Here is a 7351-nt window from a genome sequence, read left to right as displayed (position 1 = left end):
ACACTACACACACATACCCACATATATACACACATACACACACTACACAGAAATAGAAACACACACACACACACACACACACACACACACACACACACACACACAGGAGATAAGGAGAAGTTAAGGGAGTGGCTCCATTGACATAGTACTTGCCTGGTGTGCACAAAGCCCAGGGTTCGACTTCCAGCACCATATGAAACAGGCCATGGTGGCACACGCATGCAATCCTAGTCAAAGTCAGCCTAGAACGCTCAAATCCCTGAGGGGTGGCGGTAGATACCAGGCAGGCATAAGACACGGGATTAGAATCTAAGAATGCTTTTAGTTCCTGAATCTTAAAGCCAAAACTGAAGAAAGGGAGGCCGAGGGGAACTTTAACTGTAGCACTGGGACAAAAGACCTAACTATTTCATTTATCTAAATTTTATGTTGAGATGGGGTCTCATCATGTACTGGGTCTGGCTCTACACGCACAATGGATCCTACTTCTGCCTCCTGAGCATTGGGATTAGAGGCTCGTGTGACCACAGTCAGCTCTACAACGATCTTAGACTTTAATACTCCACAATTCATTTCAGCCCTTCCCAGTAAGATTTAAACACAATACTTTACTAGTTCATAAAATTGATTATTTAAAACCCATCATTTGGGAGGTAAAAATCGAACTCAATGTCAGCAGAGGAAAAAGTTATTTTATAATAATTAACTTTAATTGATAATAAGTATTAACTATACTAGTATATGAACATTAATTAATTAATAATTGGTATTAATTATACTAGCTTTTAAAACAGCATAGAGAGTAATATGTCTCGTTACAGCGTTTTCATATAGTCCTAGTTTCTGTTCCTCCTCCTCCTAGACCCCTCTCTCCTCCATTACCTCTGTATAGTGAACTTATAATTTGAATTTATTATTGTTCATTTTGATTTTACCATTAAATAATAAAACCTGGCAGAACTATGAATGACCCAGCAAAAATCCCCAATCAACAGGGTTCATTTTGGATAAAATATATATAGACCTAGCCCAAAACATTGGGCAAAATGAGAATGGTGCCCACATTGCCCTTTCTGGTTGCTTCTGCTGGGCTACGAAATTGTCATAAGTTTTCCTGTACTGCCACCTCGTGGCCATAACAAGCATAGCTTTGAATAAGTCATTCAATGTGCTTTGGATGTAAACAGAATTTCCGCTTAAAATTCTAAATTTGATGGAGACCTCCGATTTAGTCTCTGTCTCTCTCTGTCTTCCTCTCCTTCTCCCCCTCCTCATCCCCCTCCCTCTCCCCCTCTCCCTCCCTCTCTCTAATGTCTGGCTGTGGGTCTTTTAATCTGTTTCCATCTGCTGTTAGAGGAACCCTTTCTGATAAGGCTCTAATTTATAATTGTAGCAGAATATCATTAGAAATTGTTTTGTTTGTTTTTTGTTTATTTGTTTGTTTGTTTTTGACCAGTAGTTGTTTGATTTTACTCTAGGTCTCTGGACTATCTAGTCTCTGGTTCTTGGTTACTCAAACAGTATCGTGTGTGGGTTCTTTCTCCTGGAGATGCCTTAGGTCACATCAGGCATTGGCTGGTTACTCCCACAAGCCCTGGGCCACCATTACCCTAGCCTATTCCGCAGGTAGGGCAGGTCGTAAGTCAGAGGTTTGGGGGTTGGGCTGGTGTACACGTTTCTCTTTAGGCAGCCCGCAGAGTACCTTCCTGCTCCAAAGGGACTAGAACATAGGGGTGAAGGGTCCATGCAGGCACCAGCTTGACTTCCCCATGTTCAATGAGTTGTGTGGCTGTTGTCCTTGGCAGTGTCGCCTTGTTGTCAGTTTTCAGAGAGCAACCTTTTGTCTCAGCATTCGCATGGGCTGTTTGGGGACTTCCATGGGGCCAACAATTTGGTTGAACACTGAAACTGAATTCAGTTTTGCCACCAGAAGCCTCACCTGGGTACAAAAGATGGCCAGTTAAGACTCCAAACCCCTCCTTACTAGGAGTACTCAGTAGGATCACCCAAATGCCATCAAATCTCTCCTCTTGGAGCCCAGGGAACCCTGTGGAAAAGGAGGCAGACAGATTGTTAGGAGCCAGAGGGGATGGAGGGCGCCAGGAGAACAAAGCCCTTTGACTCACCGAAGCAAAGTGCATAAGGGCTGACAGAGACTGAAGCTGCACTGGGTCTGCACGGCCATCAGCTCAGTATCTTACGGGACTCCTGAGTGTGAGAACAAGTGGGCCTCACTCATGTGCCTGCCCTCAGGGCTCTTCCTCCTCTTGGGCTGCCGCATCCAACTTCGATATGAATAGTTTTTGCTTCATCTTATTACATTTTATTTTGTCGTGTTGGTCGTTATCACTTAGGAGCCTGATCCTTTCTCATGAGAGACAGAAAGAGAGTGAATCCAGAGGGGAGGGGAGGCAAGGAGGACCCGGGAGGCGTGGAGGGAGGGGAAACTATAACCAGGGTATATTGAATGAGAAAAGAATCTTCTTTTTAATTTCAAAAAATGTTATGTACATTGGTGTTCTGCCTCCATGGATATCTGTGTGAGGGTGTCAGATCCCCTGGAACCGGAATGACAGACGGTTGTGAACAGCCACGTGGGTGCTGGGATTTGAACACCATCCTTTGGGAGAGCAGCCAGTGCTTTTAACTGCTGAGTCATCTCTCCAGACCCAGAATCTGTTTTCAATAAAAGAAAAAAAAATGTAAAAAAATAAAATAAAAATAAAAGACCCTAAATTTAGATTTAAACATCCAAATGCTAGATATTTGAAGGTTTTACCTAAACGATTAGAGATATCTTTGTTCCTATTAGTTATATATGAGTTTCATTGTATTTTATATATGCATATAGTGTATTTTGATCATATTGCCCTCTAGAACCCTCCCCTCTCCTGCAGACCCCTTCCTCTCTCTTCTCAGTCAGTCTCCCCCATCTTCACTTTCTTCTCCATCTTTCCTGTGATCTAAAGAGTTTAATCGGGTGAGCTTACAGAAGCATGGCTGAGAAGTACTACAGATATTTTAATTTCCATCAAAGCAAACAGATCCATGAGCCCCTGCTTTAAAAATGCCTGTGTCCCTATCCTTATGTTTTTTTTTTTTTTTTTTTTTTTGGTTCTTTTTTTTTTCGGAGCTGGGGACCGAACCCAGGGCCTTGCGCTTCCCTAGGCAAGCGCTCTACCACTGAGCTAAATCCCCAACCCTATCCTTATGATTTTTAATGAAACAATTCCCTTGTTAACACTCAGAGCCACTGGCCAGGCTCACCATGTAATACCCTGAATAACCTCTGAATTCTCCAACCTTGAACCAGACCTGTGGGCTGGCAATCTTTTGCCTATAACTTAAAACACAAAACAAACAAAAGAACAAAACCAGAACAGGGCTGGAGAGACAGTTCTGTGGTTAAAAGCATATACTGCTCTTGCAGAGAACCTGTGTTCAAGTTCCCAGCACCCATCTGATGTCTCTATGGGCACTCACATGTACACATCTACACACACACACACACACACACACACACACACACACACACACACACACACACATAAATAAAAAAAACCGTTTTTTAACAAGAAATTAAAATCTCCACCCTCAAGAGTTACTCTTCGTCTCCTGGGAGACAGAATGTGCCACCTTACCATAAAGAACACCGTTGTGTGTCAGGAGCTACGTAGGATGAATGTGGGTCCCGTGACTGCTCTACCTCAGGGCTCGGGCCACTGGGGAGGCTAGACAGGGAAGTTTGACTGCACTTACCCTGATCACACTTACCCCATGCCACCGCAGGGTGGGTATTGGTCTGTGAGAAGCCACGGGACACTGCTCAGGGTGGGGAAGTGGGTCTGAGCGCATGACACAGCCGGAGCTGGCTCAGGGGTCCCCGGGCCTCAGGGAGGCCAGAGCCATCGGTTCTCAGGCTCTTGGGCATCCAGGCACTGCTGGGATGCAGTGGAAGAACTGAGAACTAGCAGGTGCCGCTGAGAGCACAGGGAGGCCTTCTGCAGGAGATTAGACGGTGGCTCTGTAGGCGAAGGCCTTCTCTGTGGCTCCCCCATGGTGGATCCCAATAAAATGAGGCAGTCCATGGTTCAAGGCATTTATGTCATGGCAGAGGTGGATAAGTAAAACCACTCAGAGTGGGCCTGAGATTAAATAACTTTTGCAGGGAGGGGTGTCCGGGAAGGAAAGTTCATTGGCTAAGCCTCCAGGTCTTTGGGTACCTCATTATAATGGAGATCTGTCTTGAGCCTACATGACCCGTGGTCACGTCCTCTACCTGTGAAGGGCCTTGGGGTGTGGCCCTTACCTGACTGATGGTCAAATCTATGGAGGGCTGCAGGCCAGTGACCCTGCCTGACTTCCCGGGAGTCAGGCAAAGCACCTACCGCCCCTTCAGGGTCTCCTGAGATCAAGCCACCTCAACCCGGAACCAGGGTGCCTTTCACTGTCCCACAGAGCTGTGATTAGGAACTTAAGAATTTTTTTTAAAGGTATTCTGGTAAGTAAGGATCCTGGTCTGGTTTGGGGTCAGCAAGTAAAAGTACTGTCTAGTCCAAAGACCGGAGTTCAATTCCCAAAACCCACAGAGTAGGAAGAGCTGACTCTCAAAAGCATGTTCTCCAAGCACATGCCCTGGGAAATACACACACACACACACACACACACACACACACACTTTGCACACGCCATTACCTTTGCACACACACACATGTGCACATACATATTTTTTTTTTTGAGGCAGAATGTAGCTATTTTGCTCAGGCTAGTCTCAAACTCCTAAGCTCAAGGGATGCTCTTCCTCAGACTACCAGTGTGTGCCGCCATGCTCAGCCCTCAACAATTTAACAGTTTAAGTCCACATGGAGAAGGTTACTCCACACATGACCACATGCACTAAGTCCTACATGTATTCTTCTTGCATAATCCTGTGGGGGAGGGGAGGCCCTGGCATCCATCCCCCCTCCTGCAGAACTGGGGGTCGTGCACACTTGACACAAGGCAGTCAGACTACACAAGGAGTTCACGGTGGCAAAACTGCCCCTGTCTCCCTGAGGATGCTAACCGCAGTTGAAAAACCAATCAGTTAAACAAAGCAATGCTTTAAAAAGATCCACCATTCAAAGAGGAAAAGAAAGTAACTCTGTCAAATTAGCCGCCAAGTCATTATCCAGCACGGCTGAGTGGGCAGGAAACTGAGCGTGGTCCAGATACGCTGAGGTTTGAGAGAACATAAAAATAATTAGGTAGTTCTATACAGCGCCTGCTGCGGACAGGATACCACAGGGGCTGGGAGTCAGAGGATCAGCCAGTAGCATTTACCATGAAGGATAAGTCTGATTGCTAACATCATGTACAGAGGTGAGTGTGGTGGGACACATTTGCAATCCCAGTGCTGGGAAGACATCTGCTCAAGCTCACTGACCAGTCAGTGTCCCTGCAGCCAGACAACCCCAAGTGCCACTGAGAGACTGCTGTCGGGAAACAAGGTGGAGAGTACTTAAGGGCAACTTCTGAAGTTATCTTCTGGCCTACATGTGCATGCACTCGCACATGCACATATGCACACATGCAGGCCACCAGCACGTACACCAGATGACCTTTATGATATTGGAGACTAAATAAGTGGTATTGCTTTCAGCTGCAAATTGAAGAAAATTAAAAGTATGCTAGGATTAACCACCAGGAATTCGAGAGGAGTAGTCTCAATCCTAGGGCAAGAACTCAAAATTTTATTATAAAGATAATGTAGTCATTCTTGAAAGCTTGGGAAATGAGAATATAAAGTTAAATCAATTATAAGCTCAATGGCTTGAAGCAGAGAAGAACTGTGTTTTTAAGAATAAAGATAAGGGGGCTGGAGAGAGGGCTCAGGGGTTAAGGGCACTGAGTGCTCTTCCAGAGGTCCTGAGTTCAATTCCCAGCAACCACATGGTGGCTCACAACCATCTGTAATGGGATCTGATGCCCTCTTCTGGTGTGTGTGAAGACAGTGACAGTGTACTCACATATATAAAAATAAATTAATCTTTAAAATAATGATAAAGATAAGGGTGTTCTGGGGAGATGGCTCAGCGGATAAGAGCTCTTGCTGTCGGGGTTGGGGATTTAGCTCAGTGGTAGAGCGCTTGCCTAGCAAGTGAAAGGCCCTGGGTTCGGTCCCCAGCTCCAAAAAAAAAAAGAAAAAAAAAAAAAGAGCTCTTGCTGTCCTTGTAGAGATCCCAGAGTCCATTCCCAGCACCCACGAAGTGGCTCACGGCCATTGTTAACTCATTCGAGGAGATCCAGGAGGCACATACATGCATGCTGAGAAAAAAAACACATAAGGCTAAATAAATAAATCTAAAAAAAATAGAAAAAAATAAAGATACAAGGCTGGTTATGGCAGTGTGTGTGTCTTTAATCTTAGCACACAGGGGATCAGGGGCAAGTGGATCTCTGTGGGTTTGAGGCCAGTCTGTTCTCACGGACAGAGTTCTAGGCCAGCCAGGGGCTGCCTAGTGAGAGCCTAGGAAGGAAAGGAGGAGGGAGGGAGGGGGGGGGAGGGAGGGAGGAGGGAGGGAGGGAGGATTTTAAAAAGAATAAAGATACAAAAAAATAAATAAATGTCAATTTTACTGGGATAAACAAGCTAGAATGTTGGAAGGATTCATCTGCGTGTGAGGCCATGAAACTTAAACATATCTTTGCTAGGTCCATTTATGCCCAGGAAAAAACATACCATGTATTTTCATCTGCTTTAGTTTGCATATTGGATACGTCACTGACTAAGCAAGGAACCTTGGACAAGCTGCTTGAGCTTCACCTTGTGTCAGTCCTCCATCTTAAATACAGGAATAATACCAAGACCATACCACGTGGTCAAAAATGCAGCGCACTGGAGGAGAGCCAACACTTCCCCAGGCTTTAAGGATGGACTCAAGCAGGTTTCAACCAGCTGTCTCATGGGATCCTTCATGAACATTTCTCCATGTCTGTGGGTGTATAGGCAGCCCAGGTATTACCTCGATAGTCTGTGATCTCAAGGGACCGACCTGATTAGACATTGGGGGGCATTTGTTTAAAAGGGGAGATTTTAGCACCACATACCTCTGTCCGCTGAAAACATACAAAAGTCCCCTCCACTCCCCAAGAGCAGTAGTACCGTATTACAGAGAGACAAGGGAATTAGCTGATGTATAAATCTTAGACAAATCTAGGATGCCAATCAGACGGCCTGTTGGAGAACCCAGGTCCTCTGAGTCACCTCACCCCAGAGGGATCTGCCTTCCATTGGAATTCAAAGTGGACAGAACCACATATCTGAGGAGAGAAACTGGTGTCACTAGATCAAAACTTCTAGAGGCCACGC

This window comes from Rattus rattus, chromosome 11, assembly GCF_011064425.1.
Source record: "Rattus rattus isolate New Zealand chromosome 11, Rrattus_CSIRO_v1, whole genome shotgun sequence".
Classification (NCBI taxonomy): Eukaryota; Metazoa; Chordata; class Mammalia; order Rodentia; family Muridae; genus Rattus; species Rattus rattus.
Note: the sequence above shows the minus strand (reverse complement) of the source record.